The 17,772-nt window shown below is 41.4% G+C and overlaps 1 protein-coding gene across 2 annotated transcripts in view; it reads right to left on the bottom strand.

Moving 5' to 3' along the window:
* exoc4 (exocyst complex component 4) overlaps positions 1-17,772 on the bottom strand; it is a 449,005-nt gene that overhangs the window by 346,293 nt on the left and 84,940 nt on the right. The window lies entirely within an intron of this gene.

Here is a 17,772-nt window from a genome sequence, read left to right as displayed (position 1 = left end):
TTTTCTTGTCCATCAAGATCCTATTTAAGATCTTTACTTTATGTAAATTTTGTCAGATACCATTCCTGTGAGACGTCTTGGCACATTTTACTACATGACTGGGACTAAATAAACACACTGTTGTTGCTGTATGGTACAAGAACATATTTGAATCTAATATTTCTGTCTTCAATAATTTCTTTATAAAGTAAATGGGTTAATTCTTCCATGAAAATACTGAAGAAGAATTTTGCACTTCGACCTCACAAAGCAGTTACAGCCTAATGCAAACACAAAGAGTAATGAGAAGACTGTACAAAGGCTTCATGCAGAAATCTAATTCTGCGCTTGCATCTGGTTCTGATCATAATTTTCTGCAATGGCTGAAATGAAAGGGAATTAATATTTTTCTCGTAAATTATGTTTTCTGTTCCCTGAATCAAATCAGAAAAATGTTGCAAAATGAACTGTCAGTCAAAAACATAGCCCTCTGACACACCTGCTTCTTAACTGAAGGCGTGCGAATACCCGTGCATCACATACTAAGCAAGGCACTAATGAAGCCTGAAGCCTCAGACAGTGAATTTGTCCCTGTCCTAATAGCAAGATATGCTGCAAATCAAGTAACAAATCTATTTTACATTCAAACAATTCTGCAGCTGTCAAGTACCTGACCTCTGCCTGATATTATCATTCTCTCAATTCTTCTGATTAAAACAACTGGAGATTGAAGCTCACTACAATATTAATTGCAACCTTGCTCGCTATGAATAATCAAAAAGTTCATGCTTGGCATGAAAATGCTCCAATAATTAATTCATCACCACAACACATTTGGACTTTAATGGCCCTGATTGAAGGATATTCAATGAGAGTTGTTGGACCATCTGTAGAAAAGGCAATGAATTATAAAGAGAAATTAAAGTCCTGCTTTACAGAATCACTACATTAGGACAAAACGTAACTGAAATTTTGACATCTTTACCAAAGCATGACCAACTATCCTGGGAGACATTGGCTATAAAGGCAAGCCCTGTCAGAAACAACAGATTTTAAAGAGTCTCTCCAGTACCTTAGACCATTTTTCCATGCTGAAATAATCATTAGAGGGAGTTACATTGTTGGTGTTCCCCACATGCCCAAAAGTTGTTTTGGATACTAAAATTTTTCAGTTTTACTGCCTATGCGCAATCAACTCTTAATGCCTGTCCAGAGTACTTTCTCTCATTTGCAAGCATGCTACTGAGTGCTTGCTGGGGGTTCATTGTGGGTCTGATCAAACCCACATGCTTCAAATCTGGACTTGAATGTCAAATGAAAGGTTTTTGTTCAGAGAGATGGAGCTGTGGTGGCAGGACATAAGTCAACAACGTGCAGTTGGAAAACGGAAATCTACATTTTGCCAAAATGCACAAATGCAAAGCAAGTGATGCTTTTGCACAGATGGCATTTCCAGAACACCAGGTTTTATTGCTGTTTAAATATGAACCAGAGGAAAAGATTACGTACATCACAAATGTCTGATATGAACAGGAATATCCTCATGACTACAATTTTGGTCCAGTCTTACACAGATTAACAAACATTAAACAGTCAATGACGGATACCAGGGAGCAACTATCAAGCAGCAGCACAAGAAGCTAAAACGATTTAAATAGAAAACGTGACATACTTGTGAGTGATAGTAAGCAGTCATCCAAGTGAAGTTACTTTGAATCCAGACAGAAATGTTTGAGGATCACATATTATTAATATCTTTTCCATTACTCTTGATTCTTAGTTCAGTAGCCTTGTCAGCAATTTTAAAAGTAACAGAAAAAGTTTTAGAAATATAATCAAGAGACAAGACTAAGTTGGACCATAAAAACAGATTTAAATAAAAATTTTAGTGGACAATAATGGAAGAGAACTGATAAGTGAATACTGATCATTGGTTTTTAAAAGTAGAAATATAATATGCTAAGGTTAATAGCAAGATTCTGGAAATAAAACAAAAACTGAATAATAAATAATCCAAGCAGAGTCCATCCAGAGACAAAACTAAAAATCACTTCTCTCATCTACACTTTGAAATAACTCCACGAAGACCAGTATCCTGTCACCAAGTCACCATTTATTTATATAGCACTGATACAGTTAGCTCAGAGCTGGTTCCTTGAGTGAACAGAAACCCTGACTCTCCTGTTTATATCTGTCAGCCACGACTCCCTGGCAGAACTGGGTTTAAAAACCCTTGTCAGGGAACTCAGTCACTGGAGGTCCACCTGGCTGACCTCATACTAGTCATTATATCTCTCCCCCCTCCAAGTCTGGGTACACAAGCCCATTCATTTTCATACCAAGTCTAGTTCCTCTGACTTTGCCGGAATGTAGCTCGTTTCATGCCTAAAGTGCCTGAGCTGAAATTGATCATACCAGATGGTAATGGTATCAAGGCTGTGACATTGGTGTCTTCTCAGGAGATTCCTTCAATGCTAGGTGGAGGAGAGAACCCACGGGGTCTCACAGCCTTGCTGGATTTTCGGATGGGCTGATGGAGTAGGAGCAAAACACAGTTTCCAAGGTTACATCTTTCACATGTTTGCGTGCTTGTTCCAGACTGCCTCTCTTTTCGGCACTTTGTTACTGGATCAGACCTCACATCAACCATGTCTCTTTCATGTTCAGGGCCATTGCCACGGTTTCGACAACAAACTTCATCCCCTTAAGTAAACACCACCTTCTCACGGAGAAGTCTTGTGTCCCATATTGGTGTTTCTGATGCCAGTGCATCGCCCCCACACCTAAGGTCTGGGAAGAACAGATTTAAACTGGCATGGAGGACAGAATCTGTTCCACCACGGTCAGATGTTGTTAGTGGTGGCTGGACGCATGTCCAAAAACAGAATGGACTCATCCAGTAGTGGCACCACTCAGAGTAAGAAGCCAAATACTGAATTTGACCTGAAACTATAGATGATGTGGTTCTATGCTCTTAAACTGCCTTAGCAGGGGTTCATGGTGTGTTACTATTGCAAATTTACATCCGTAAAACACTCGCAGAACTTTCTCACACCACAGATGACGTGAAATCTTCCTTCTCTGACTAGGTGTAGCTTCGTTCAGCATTCGTCAAACTCCAGAAAGTATACACTAGTGTTCCCCGCTGCTAGGCCACCAGTAAGCCGACATTAGCCCAATACCGTATAGGGATGCATTGTACGTCAATGATACATCTTGGTTGGGATATTGATCTGCCGATACCTTAGCTGAGGATAGCTGCTTCTTCACTTCCCTGTAGGCTTACATCTTGGTTACAAGACCATGTTCAAGACTGACCCTTTTTCAATTGCAGATGCAAGCGTGCCAGAATGGAGGATTACTTATGAATTTTCCTTAATAATTCACCAACCCAAGGAAAACATGAGCTCCAGTACAGATGTGGGAGTTGGGGCACCTTCGCTTGCTCTCACTTCAACTTCCAACATGTGTAATCTCCTAAAGCTTACACCAGTCTGAAAGAAACATTTAAAACAATACGTCCGGAGTTATCTAAATGCTCTTTATTGGACTTCCCAGTTACTCATACATCATCCAGATAAATGGTGACTTAGGGTACCCTTGTACGATGCTCTGCATTGCCTACCAGAAAGCGGTACAGGTTGATGATACCTTTTGGGGTATCTTCTACGAGGGTTGGTACCAATATCGGGATTAATTGTAGCACACTAAGAATCCTTACCTAATTGCAATTGCAGGCAAACATGGCTCATCTCCATCTTCACAAAGGATGGCATGGCTACCACCCTGCCAGTTTTGCATATTAAAGTCTGTCCTCAATGTGAGGGATTGGGTATTTATTTATCCAGCTGCAACAAGCGGTTTACTGTTTGCTTAAAATCCCCACAGAGGGAACAGAGCCGTCAGACTTCACAAGTGGTATGACTAGAGCTGCCCATTCCGCAAACTGCGGAGTTTTGATGACTCCTTCACTGTCCAGCCTCCTGACTTCTGCTTCTACTTTTTCCTGTAAGGCAAATGGTACTGGACAGGCATTCTAAAATTGCAGAATGCTTCCTGGTCATTGTGTAAAAGATGGTTTGATCCCTTTGATGGTTCCAAACCTTTCCTGAAATACTCCTGGGTATTTCACTAGGACTTCATTGAGACAGCCATTTTCTAATTGACAAATGTTGAGCCCATCAAGGTGAATCTTCTTCAATCAATTTTGTCCCAGCAGGGTTTGGCCTGTGCCTCTTACTATCACCAGTAGTAACAGCACCAAATGCTCATCATCAGACCAGAACCAAAGTCATACTCTTAATTTGTAACAGATTCCCAGTCTGTTCAGTACAGCCGAGGTCCTGCACAGACTGAAGGCCTGGAGTCTTGAGCAATTCTTGGTAAAGACAGGTTGTGTAACCACAGATACAGCTGTGCTAGTATCGACCTCCATGGGAACTGGGTGATCATTTAACCAAACACTAATTTTAATTGGGGATGATTTGGACATTGCCATGCAATTTAATTGATCCAAGTCACATATAGGGGAACTTTCCAGGGTGTGCACTCTCCTGGGTACCAGCCTATGAGGTTTCTTACTCAAGTCAGGCCTTGTAGGACTCCTTTGTTATCTTGAGTCTGCATACTGGCAGCATCTCCAATGGCTTGTTGGCCTGGATCTTGTAGAACTTTTTTAGCCACTTGGCCGACACTTGGCTTTGTTGTGGAGTTTTGCTGTGGGCTGGCCTAGGGTCTCTCTGTTCAGGATATACCCTGTGAGAGGCTCTGTGGCTGCCTACACTCACAGTGTCGTCCAAGCTCAGTCAGACAGATGAGAGTGTCCACTTCCATTGGGATGCCCTGTAGTTCCCATGCTCTACTTGCCACAATTTCTAATGTCAAATCCAGTCATAGTGCCTGTTTGAAGCCCAGCTGGCTTCAGCTAGTTGGCGCTTCTGCCATCATTAATTCCACATACTAAACAGTCTCTCAGCAGCTGTCAGGGTTAACCCAAAATCATATGCCTCTGCCAGTCATGTTAACCTCACCAAAAATCTCAATTACAGATTCTCCTATTTCTCTAACAGCAGAATTAAACTGATAGTATCTCAGAATTCAAGGATTGGAGTTATAAAGTTCCTTAACCAACTCTTTAACAGTCTGACTGCCTCATGCCTTTGGGGAAATTAAGGCCCTTAAAACGGAAGTGGGTCCGCAAGCAGTCAGAAGGATTACTCATTGCTTTTAATCCACCCTAAATGTTATTAGCCTAGAGAAAAAAAAACACACATTCTCTCAGCATCCTGGGCCCAGTCTGACAGCAGGAACAAATGAGTCAAGCTTCCCGAACAAAAGCATGATGCCAGAAACGTTTACCCCAATTTCAAGACGACTGTTTCAAGCAAACGTTGTTCAGGCATGTACAGTCTCCTTGCATTGTGACTGAAATAACTGCACAGAGATTGGTATCCCGTCACCATTTATTTACTTGTGCACAGTAGACTGGTTTTGGCCATCCAGCTTGGAGGGAGTCCCCTGGACTGAGGAGTTTTTAAAATCTGTTTATGTTGCTCGGCATTTTGATTGACCTGGGTTAAACAACCCCAAATCAAGGACCTCACAGTCAAAGTCCACCTGACTCCAATCACAACAAGACCAGTATCAGTGCAGCCGCCCCTCAGTACTGTTCAGAAACATTCACTTATGTGTTCTGCATTGCAAATTCATTCTTGACCTTGTACCCAAAACACTGACTCAGAGGAAAACGTGAAACCCACTGAGTCAATGCTTACAACTATTAACCTGCAGAACAACTTACTGATACCACTTTATACTGTGTTACATGAAATTGTACATCATTCTCCTGGTGACTTTTTAAGTATGTAATTTGTTCACCCTTCTTAGCAATTTAAATTATCTTCTAGCTCAGTATCATTTGGCGGCACACCTTGAAGCACCAATGATGGGAAGACAAGGTTTGCATTTACAGCAATTAACAAGTTTTCCATCAAACCTTTCCAACTGAATTGCTTTCAACTCTTGTCATTCAATTCATTGGCCATGTAATTAAAAGTTCCAAGCAATATAATGTGTAATAGAACTTAACATAATAAAATTAGTTTGATAAAACAAATGAGGCTTTTATATAATTTTAGTGCAAAAGTATTCATTTATAAAGTTAGCTGATTAACTTCTTCGTAATTGTCATATTACTCATACAGTCCAATTCAATGGACTGTCGTTTTTAAACAGCTGCAAAAGGAGACAATTTTATATGATTAACTGACTTTCTAAGTACTACTAAATTTCGTGTTAGTGAAGTGGTTTCTCAAATTTTCACCAAACTTAAAATTTTCATTCCTGGGATACATCAATCCAATAATTAAAGCAGGATTTGATAACAAAATTCGAAAGGTGATGGTTTAATTAAGGTTGCCTTACTCTGCAATCCGACTGTCACTATGCTGAAGATTTGAGTACTTCGATTTAAGGCTGTAGGTACTTGAAAACTAAATCCCACTGAAGAAACTTGTTGCCTCAATCTTCAAGTTACTTTTCTTGATGAGGTTCAAAGGATTTTATTTGAAACTTCTGACTTATTGCTGTATCCGAAAATAAAAACAAAATATTAAATTCAAACTAAACAACAAAACTATAAATCACTTCTGCCCGATTTAGTTATGATGTTGAATGAGGGGGAATTCAATACTAAATACTGGATAATGAAGGGATAGTGTAGGGGGAGGGGCTTAGATTAGTTCACAGGTTGGTGCAACATTGAGGGCCGAAGTGCCTGTTCTGCGTTGTATTGTTCTATGTTCTAAACAAAAACGTTTTTTATTCTTTTGTTGAAAATACAACTAAATCTGCCTCAATTCATCTGATCAACAAATGCTGTCAATAAAGAGGTAGGCACTGATTAAGAAAAAAAACCTGTCTTGTTTGTACACGCAGTGGTGATTAAACTTAAGTTTCACACTGTGCCTCAGAAGTCATTCTGCTGACAAGTTTATTTTTAAAAGTCTATATGCTGAAGCAGAGTACTGAAGATGACTATATATATATATTTTATGATTCTCTCAGATTGAAAACAAAAATCATTCAAATGTACTTGATTTATAACTGAAGTATTAATAGTGCTGAATCATCATTATTCTTCAATTTTTTTTGGCACCAATGACAATTTTACTTTGGGCTCCTTGAAAGCAAAGTCTAGCCACAAGAAACGAACAATTCAACCAGGCCAAAAAACAAAATTCAGGAATAATTCGAAGTACTCTGTTTGCACGACATGCATGCAAAACATTCAAAATTTTATCTACAATCAAACAGATAAGCGTTTCCTACCTCGTACATTTCAATCACTGAGGGATAAACATTGGCAAGACAGATTAAATTCCTAACCAATATTAAGATATTCTACTCTACCAACCAAAACCTGGCACCAATTTGAGCAACTCAACAAGGCATAAATTTAGATACAACTTAACAAGTTTCTGTACTCCGATCTCCATTATGAAATGTGCAAAATATCAAGTTTTTCCACTAAGTCAATCGTTCGGTAATATTTATGTATAGATTTGTTTCTTGTGGCTAGAGTTTGCTTTCTAAGAGCCCAAAGTAAAATACTTTCAGACACAAGAATCTGACTGATGACTGATTATGATAACCACAGCCTCAAAACTCCGCTAACTCCTCAAACCTGAGGCAGGGACTAAAAGGGAATTATTACAGGCCGAGCTTTAAAATTAGTTCTGCTTTAATATTATTGATCTGGGGCAGTATTCCCACTTCACAGGTTATGTGATGCAATATGTTTAAAAAGAGGCTCTTTGCCGAAGTCTAGAAAAGATTCTTTAATGAAATATATGTTTTTAATAAAATTCTAATTAACTCAGCTGCAGTGTGGTTAAGATAATTAAATCACAAGGGATGGTCTTTACATCTTTTTGATCTTGGTGTGAATTCAATCAATTGGGTACCCATAGACACTCTAAATACTCTTCAGTAGGCAAGAGGAAAGAAATTTGTAATGCGGATAAACATCTGAATGGGGGCTACAAGCACTTTTTTTAAAAAAAATATCAAAAAATGGCTTCCCCCAACTTGCCAAAAAGTGAAAGGGTTGTCAGCTAGTTACTTTAAAGAAATGAGTCTTTAATGTTCCACAAGATAGTGGGCACCGTGAAAGCTGTCAAGTGCATGTGATGCAAATACTGACATCACTAAGAACTGATGAAGGGTCTAGGTCCAAAATGTCAGTTTTTGTGCTCCTAAGATGCTACTTGGCCTGCTGTGTTCATCCAGCTCCACACTTTGTTAGCTCAGATTCTCCAGCATCTGCAGTTCCCATTATTTCATCACTAAGAACCTGTTTTGTTTTGGATATGCCCCACATTAGGTTCTTGGGAATCAACGATAGCATCAAAGACACAGAAATTCAGGACAAACAGATTGTGCCAGCAAGCCCAAGATCAGGCAGCTGCCAACATTTCCATATGAAGCTGGAGGCCCCCTTCAGACTGCACAGGAGGCCCAGCGTCAATCATCCTCAATGTTGTATCTTCCAGATGAGTGACGCACATTCCTGCCAAAGACTGAGGATGTCACAGGACACTGTTGTAAAGCTATGACTTCCCATGGAGCAGAACTTTGTGACCTGAAGGAGGAGGTAGCCATGTTATCTTGATACCTATCGAGGTGACAGCTGTGCTAAATTTTTATATGAGCTGCTTCCAAGGATTCACAGGAAACTGTTGTACAACGCAACTCTCAGCAAACAAGTGCATCAACGCTGTTCTCAAGGTAATTAGTGACAGATCAGGCCATTTCATCTCATATCCACACGAAGTCATCAAACTACAGCCTGGATGGCAGGCTTTCCCAATATAGCTGGTTTTTCCCAGGGCTCTGTTGACAATAAACACGGAGTTCAGAGTGCAACATCAAAAAAAACGGACATTATCAGCAGAAAATCTTCTGCTGTGATCACTGGTATTGCATCCTTGAAGTCTGAACGAAGTACTCTGCAAGTTGCTAAGATGCCTGCACCCCTGAGAATCGCCTTCTGCCCAAAAAGGCCAAATCAAAACCAGCTCATTTGAAAGTTCTGCTTTTTTCTGCATTCTCTTTTGCTGGCTGACCAGCCTAATCCATCCCTGACTAATTCAACAGTTTCCAATGTTGAGCTGAGAACGTGTTATTATTTGTTTATTTATTATTAACTGTTCATTATTACTCAATAAATAAATGTTCATACCTAAGCAAATTGTTAGGTCAAACCTTCGAACTACATTTAACAGAGTCCAAAAAGAACATTTGGATACACTCTGATCCAAGACACCAATCCACCGACCCTGCACATCTTTGGGCTGTGGGAGGAAACTGGCGCACACACAGGAAACCCACGCAAATGTGGGAAAAATGTACAAAATTTCATACAGTCACCCAAGGGTGGAATGGCAGAAGAGCTAACCGCTGACCCACTGTCACCCCAGCATGAAGCAGTTCCTTTATGCTTGTCTCATACACCACCACCGCACCCGCCCCCCCCCCCCTCTACCCCCACCCCCTGCACCGCACAGTGGGTCCAGCCTGGCAACATTTTGCCTGATGCGCAGCTAAGACTTAAAATGTGGTGCCTCAGCAGAAATCCTGGAAGCTCCTGGAAGTGTTGATTATCTTGTACTAATGGGCAGTGAAAATAATGTCATAGCATAGAGGGATGGTACATACATTCAAAAGTGAACAGCAGCTAATTACGAGAGATAACTTCCTGAAAATCAGAGAAAAAACCCTCCTGAAAACAGACACTTAACTGAGTTTTTGCTCAAATTGAGCCACAAAGTTTTTAGTGATAAAAAATATTAGAAATCTTGCTCTGAGCATGTTGAAAAGACTGTTATCACTTTTAATTCACTGCAAACATTCCCTCGTTGGTAAGACTGAACAGCGGCTCAAAGGTTAGTAATGCTGCCTCACAGCACCACACCTAGTCGAATCCAGCCTTCAGTGACTGTATGGAGTTTGCACGTTCGCAGCTGGTTTTCTCCAGGTGCTCAGGTTTCCTGTCACAGTCCAAATGTATCAGAGATAATGGGAACTGCAGATGCTGGAGATTCCAAGATAATAAAACGTGAGGCTGGATGAACACAGCAGGCCAAGCAGCATCTCAGGAGCACAAAAGCTGACGTTTCGGGCCTAGACCCTTCATCAGAGAGGGGGATGGGGGGAGGGAACTGGAATAAATAGGGAGAGAGGGGGAGGCGGACCGAAGATGGAGAGTAAAGAAGATAGGTGGAGAGGGTGTAGGTGGGGAGGTAGGGAGGGGATAGGTCAGTCCAGGGAAGACGGACAGGTCAAGGAGGTGGGATGAGGTTAGTAGGTAGCTGGGGGTGCGGCTTGGGGTGGGAGGAAGGGATGGGTGAGAGGAAGAACCGGTTAGGGAGGCAGAGACAGGTTGGACTGGTTTTGGGATGCAGTGGGTGGGGGGGGGGAAGAGCTGGGCTGGTTGTGTGGTGCAGTGGGGGGAGGGGATGAACTGGGCTGGTTTAGGGATGCAGTGGGGGAAGGGGAGATTTTGAAACTGGTGAAGTCCACATTGATACCATATGGCTGCAGGGTTCCCAGGCGGAATATGAGTTGCTGTTCCTGCAACCTTCGGGTGGCATCATTGTGGCAGTGCAGGAGGCCCATGATGGACATGTCATCAAGAGAATGGGAGGGGGAGTGGAAATGGTTTGCGACTGGGAGGTGCAGTTGTTTGTTGCGAACTGAGCGGAGGTGTTCTGCAAAGCGGTCCCCAAGGCTTGGGGACCGCTTTGCAGAACACCTCCGCTCAGTTCGCAACAAACAACTGCACCTCCCAGTCGAAAACTATTTCCACTCCCCCTCCCATTCTCTTGATGACATGTCCATCATGGGCCTCCTGCACTGCCACAATGATGCCACCCGAAGGTTGCAGGAACAGCAACTCATATTCCGCCTGGGAACCCTGCAGCCATATGGTATCAATGTGGACTTCACCAGTTTCAAAATCTCCCCTTCCCCCACTGCATCCCTAAACCAGCCCAGTTCATCCCCTCCCCCCACTGCACCACACAACCAGCCCAGCTCTTCCCCCCCCCCCCCCCCCCCCCCCACCCACTGCATCCCAAAACCAGTCCAACCTGTCTCTGCCTCCCTAACCGGTTCTTCCTCTCACCCATCCCTTCCTCCCACCCCAAGCCGCACCCCCAGCTACCTACTAACCTCATCCCACCTCCTTGACCTGTCCGTCTTCCCTGGACTGACCTATCCCCTCCCTACCTCCCCACCTATCTTCTTTACTCTCCATCTTCGGTCCGCCTCCCCCTCTCTCCCTATTTATTCCAGTTCCCTCCCCCCATCCCCCTCTCTGATGAAGGGTCTAGGCCCGAAACGTCAGCTTTTGTGCTCCTGAGATGCTGCTTGGCCTGCTGTGTTCATCCAGCCTCACATTTTATTATCACAGTCCAAATGTATGCAGGTTAGGAGGACTGGCTGTGTTAAACCTGTCCAGAGTGTTCAGGGATGTGCAGGCTCGGTGGATTAGCCATGATAAATGCAAGGTTACAGGGATAAGGTGGGAGGTTGGGGGCCGGGGGTGGGGGAGGCGGCGCTCAGGGAAGGGAGACATCTGACTAACATGTTCTTCATAAGGTCGTGCAGAATCTATGGGGCAAAGGGTCTCCTTCCACATCGTACAGGTTCTATACTTGGAGAAACAAGGTTTGAACTGTTTGGCTGATACACAAAAGGGGAAATGCTGATACAATACAATTAGACGTTCTCGGGATTTCTTCCCCCCCCTACCCCCCACCAAAACTAAGACAAATAACTGCAGCACAGGAATATTTTTCATCCATTAATCATGTTCATATTAAATCTGAATTCATGCCATTGCAGTAGTAAAACAGACTGAAGACCAAATGTGGCTTCCATTTAACGTCAATTTATAACAAATTCAGTGAAGATGATAAACTCAACATAGGAAAATCAATCAACTCACATTATGTTGTTATTTCGTTGGAAAATGAACCATGACTCAATGTACTACATAAACAGAGTTAAGTCTTAATTACATTAATGACATGCATGAACATGCAATCAGCAAAACGTACCATTAGATCACTTCATGACAAGTTACAGTTCAACGATGCTGCAATGTACGGCATCATTGGTATTTGCCAGAGAATATTAACTCAAAACTGTAGTACTGTGCAGATAGATAATTTTCTATGCACCGGTATGGTACTTCACTCATCTTTAGCTAGATTAACTGTCTGCAGGGGTCCTTTTTAAAAGATCAACAAGTGACAACTCTGAAGACAATTCAGAGGAAAATACCACTATGGCATCAACAAGTGACAAGTCAAGAAAACAAATGCCACAAGCACAGAAAAGCTTTTGGCAAATCATTTACAATTCTCAGACGAGTTAACGCATATTGTTGAACAGACGTCACCTAAATCTGGTGAAGAAATGCCACTCAGTCAATTCCAATTGCATTGTCAGAGTTTTGCTACAGTGTTTTCATCCCAACTATCATTTGAAATTACGTTTTTTTTTCTACTTCTTGTCATCTGCATAGAAGATTATCTAGTAGTTTATTCCACCAGCAGGAGGAGAGACAAAATGAATCTTGGCATTCTATTGTGTGTAGAAATAAACACAAGGAAAACAGCAGCAAAATAGAGGGACACAGCAGGATAAATAATGTTTCTTCATCCCTTTTGACAGCAACTGTGATGTGCCTTCCGTCGTATAGAATTCTGAGAGTTCAAGCGCCTCCGGAGTTTTTTTTTCAAAAAGCACCTCTTGGGCCAAAGAAGCATCTCCCTTATTTTACAATTGTGGCCTTTGGTTCCAGACTCCCCAACACACAAAACGTCGTCATGCACCTACCCTATCTCTTTAATTTCATTTAAAAAAAAGCTTACAAAATACTTATTTCTCCATCTTAAACTCTAGACAGAATGCTGTAAAGTACAATTGCCGCTTAAGTATTTTATCCTTGAAGATCAATCATAAAGTCATGCACAATTGTAGAGATGTTGACAGTGAATTCAAATTTCAGATCAAATTTAGAGTTACTAATCATCATAAAAATATTTCAAGGCATGGACAAATGTTAGACTTATGACCCTTGCATTGCTCTTTATAAAACAATAACTACAATCATTACTACTCAAAACAACGTACACGTCAGGCATTTAAATTGTGTAAAAGGCAGGCTACGGGTCTTGTGAAACAGTGTCCCAACCTTTGAGTAGGGAGGCTGAGTTCAAGCCTTTCTGTTCCAGGAGGTGCGGAGTAACATAACTGAAGAGGTTGCCTCGAAATTACCCTAAGTAAGGGAAGTTCCTAAGACACATTTTAAGCCTAAAAAGTAAGAGACCCACTTACACACAAGTTATCAACAGAAAACATGGAAATCTGTTTAGGCTTATTGCTATTCACAAATGTGTATCAACAATTTGGTGGCGGTTACCAAATCTAACATGTCTAAATTTGTTGCTCTCCAAACTACATGTGATTGAGAGTAGTAAGGTGGATGTTAAGCCAATTGGGCTTGTGTGCACTGAAGTTAAGAATTAAAGGGGATTTCATTGAAACTTCAGAAGTTCTGCCAGGGCTCGATATACTGGATGCAGAAGGATGTTTCTCTTGTCCAGGGACTGTACAACAAGGGGTCATGGTCTCAGAATACAGGATAGGTCATTTCACACTGATGCGTGGAGTTTTTCCATGTCATGACAACTGCTTTTAAGTCTAAAACTCATTTCACCAAAGGCTCCTCAGCATCACTCCTTTAAAATCTTTACTCAACAAACTCAATGCTGCCTTCAGTGAACTAATCCTCCACACTAGTGTGAAAGGCTTAATTCAAGGAATGACCTGCAAAGATTTTGAGATGAAGCCTGACATTTTCACCTTTCCTAAAATCAATGAATGGAGTGAATAGTGAGCTGTCAGACAATGCATGATGGCTCAACTTCAGGTTCCTTACTGACACAATGTCAAAATTGAATGAATTGAACCTTAAACTGCAGGCAAAAGACAAAGACTTAGTAGCAAGTTGAGAAGGTTTGTAGCTTAGGTTGAGGTTCTGGATGTGAGTTTGCTCGCTGAGCTGGAAGGTTCATTTTCAGATGTTTCACCATTCTAGGTAACATCATCAGTGAGCCTCCGATGAAGCGCTGGTGTTATGTCCCGCTTTCTATTTATCTGTTTAGGTTTCCTTGGGTTGGTAATCTCAAATGACATCACCAATGCAGGAAATGACATCACCAACCCAAGGAAACCTAACCAGATAAATAGAAAGCGGGACATAACACCAGCGCTTCGTCGGAGGCTCACTGATGATGTTACCTAGAATGGTGACGAAACGTCTGAAAACGAACCTTCCAGCTCAAGGAGCAAACTCACATCCAGAACAAAGACTTACATGTGATCAGTGCTGTGAATACATTCTGAATGAAACTAGGTCTGGGTTTGTTCTAATTCAAAGCAAAATGCTGCAGCACTTTGAGAGGAAGAAATTATTAGATCAAAATCAAATACAAAGGAGTAGTAGTCCCATCCAGCCAACTTTGTGCATACCTTAAGAAGCAAGCAGAAGACTGCAACAGGTGATTTCAGCAGTTAGATGTCATGGAAGAAACTGTCATGTTTGCCTTAAATCCATTCCTTCAAGCATACAGTGGGTTAGTTTCCAAATTGATCAAATGTTTGATTTACAAAGTAGTGGAGTTGATATGGAGGCAACAACTATGCAAAATGATAGCGAGGTGAATGCCTGATCAAGGATCAGCAATCTCTGGGGACTCCAGAGAAAAAAAAAATACCCACCTGACATACCTCAGAATTAGCTGCATTTTTTTGGAAGAATGCCAAGTCCAAGTATAATACCTGTCTCTCAGGTATATCATTTGATGAACAATTTTGAGTCAGATTCATACAGAACAGAAACAGACCCTTCAGCCCAACTCATCCATACTGACCAGGTTTCCTAAACTGAAATTGTTCCATTTACCTGCATTTGGCCCATATCTCTCTAGACCTTGCCCATCCACATACCTATCCAAAAAGCTCTTAAAATGTTTTAGCTGTATCTGCATCTAGGACTTCATCTGGTCCTTCACGCCATACACACACTGCCCTGTATCCCAACTGTCTATGCCTGACATACGCCTCCTTCTCTTTCTTGGCCCGAGCCTCAATATTTCTAGTCATCCAATGTTCCCTCCTCCAGTCAGCTTTGCAGGAACATGTCCCCGAACTCTCATTATCTTGCTTTTGAAAAGCTCTCGTTTGCCAGACAGCCTCACCAATCAACTTTTGAAAGGTAATAAAATGTGAGGCTGGATGAATACAGCAGGCCCAGCAGCATCTCAGGAGCACTCCTGAGATGCTGCTGGGCCTGCTGTGTTCATCCAGCCTCACATTTTATTATCTTGGATTCTCCAGCATCTGCAGTTCCCATTATCACTGATACAACTTTTGAAAGGTCCTGTCTAATATCATCACAATAGGCCTAGGCCAAATTCAGAACTTTAATTTGTAGACCAGGTCTATCCTTTTGAATAACTGTTTTAAAACAGATTGAATTACGGTCGCTCATTCCAAAGTGTTCCTCCATTAACACTTCACTCACTGGCCCCTCTTTCCCAAGAGAAGGTCAAAATTTTGCTCCTTCTCTCACAAGGCCATCTACATATTATGAGAAAGTTTTCTTGAGCACATTTAAATCCCTCCCATCCCAGTCCTTAACAATACAGCAGTCCCAGTCGGTGTTTGGGAAGTTGAAATCCCCTTTTATTACAACACTATTATTCTTAGAGAGATGTGCTTGCGTATTTGTTCCTCAATTTCCTGCTACAGGGAACCCAATTGTACAACCCCAAAAAGTATTCACCCGCTTCTCATTTCCCAATTCTCAATTCCACCCAAGTAACTTCAGTGGACAATCCGTCAGAAATAATCTCTCTAACAACTAATGCGATGTTTTCCCCTGATCAAAAATGTCACCCCCTTTCCTGCCCTTCTTTTCTTCCGATCGCATCCAAGATGCGGAATACTGACTTGCTGGTCCTTCCCTTCCTCAGCCATGTTTCTGTAATAGCTATGATATCCCAATTTCGTGTACCCACCCATGCACTGACTTCATCTGCCTTACCTGTCAAGTCTCTTGTCTTGAAATAAATGCAGTTTATTTCATCAGCTTTCCTTTGTTCTCTGCTGTGGTCTTGTCTGACTTGTCTATTCAATTTGATCTTTTGAAACTTCTTTACCTGCCTCAACTTTCGCTCATCTCACTACTGCTGAGGTTCCTCCACACACTTCGGGCTGGACACACCAAACCATTCCCCAGCCACCACCACATGATTAAACCCTCCTGGATAGCACTAAGATGTCTCGCTGCCAGGATATTGGTTCCCCTTGATTTCAAATGTAAACTGTCCCTCTTGTACAAGTCACTTTTCCCCCAGAAGACATCCCACTGATCCAAAAATCTCAACATATGCCCCCTGCACCAGATCCTCAGCCAAGCGTTCATGTGTCCTGCCCTTTTATTCCTACTGTCACTAGCACTTGGCACTGAGTGTAATCCAGAGATCACTACTCTTGATGACTCAGATTCAAAAGTGCAACCCAGATTTCAAGACACTAACAGGCAATGTGCAATGACTGGTGACAGTCCGAGATGAGAGGAATAGAGGACAGAATGAATATTTGTGTAAACTTGGTCATGATTTTTTGCAACACTAAAAACAAATGGTTGATTCTATATTTTCTTCAGGGTAGATCCTTTTAAGCACAAGATCACGTTAAATATAACAACTTTGTGATCCATAACCAACCTCTGTTGTAACTACTGATAATGACAAAAATGCACTACCAATTTTCAGCTTAGATTGTCTGTGATTTATGTACCAGGGACCTTTCATGGGCTAAAATTTTTTTAAGGAAAAGGGAAAACTCTCATTTAAATAAAAAAAAACAAGCAGTCTATGTGAAAAGTTACAATCCTTACAAAAAGGCATTGAAACTCTTGTCTGTATCTGTTAGTTAATTCACACCCTTCTGGAAATTTCAGAGATTGAGATGAAAGTCATCTGAAGATAATCGAACTTGGGGGAAAAAAAACCCAGTGCGATGTGAGGATACAGAAGTAAATTTTATTTCAGATGACTCCTTTTGGGACAGAAGAAGGAAGGAAAATTGATTGGCAATTGCAGAAATAGAAGGCACTCTTCATTTTCCATTTTTCACCACCTACTGGCATTGTCTTCTGAGAAACTAAACTGCAGAAACATTCATTAACAAGAACTCAAGAGATAACTACAAATCTCATAACTGCTGAGACAAGTCATAAATTAATTAATCAACCATTGTCTTAGTTTAAATCTAGCACATCAAGGACTTGTCAAATGCCACACTCTCGAATTTTGTTTTTTTAAAAAAAAATTTCCCCTCTTGACACCTGATACTTACACTTGGGAGCATATCTGATGTTCATGTGTTTTATTACATGTTTCAGGGTTAGTAATATAATTCCTCTGTTTCACCCCAGAAAATCTTGAAATTGGCTTCTTAAATTTGACCAGCACTATATCTTCACTGAAGGGGAATACATTTGCATAATTTTGAAAAAGAGGAGTAAAAGAAAACTTGGTTGCAGCCAACTGAGGGTGTTAAAAAAAAGAGTCAGGAGTCAATTCATCCCTCTTCACTGGCTGCACCAAAACCAACAATATATCTTCCTCCATTCTATGAAAGGTAAAGTAC

Source organism: Stegostoma tigrinum, chromosome 25 (genome assembly GCF_030684315.1).
Source record: "Stegostoma tigrinum isolate sSteTig4 chromosome 25, sSteTig4.hap1, whole genome shotgun sequence".
In the NCBI taxonomy this organism is placed as follows: domain Eukaryota; kingdom Metazoa; phylum Chordata; class Chondrichthyes; order Orectolobiformes; family Stegostomatidae; genus Stegostoma; species Stegostoma tigrinum.
The sequence above is the reverse complement of the archived record's forward strand: the minus strand, read 5'-3'. Positions and strand labels throughout refer to the sequence as shown.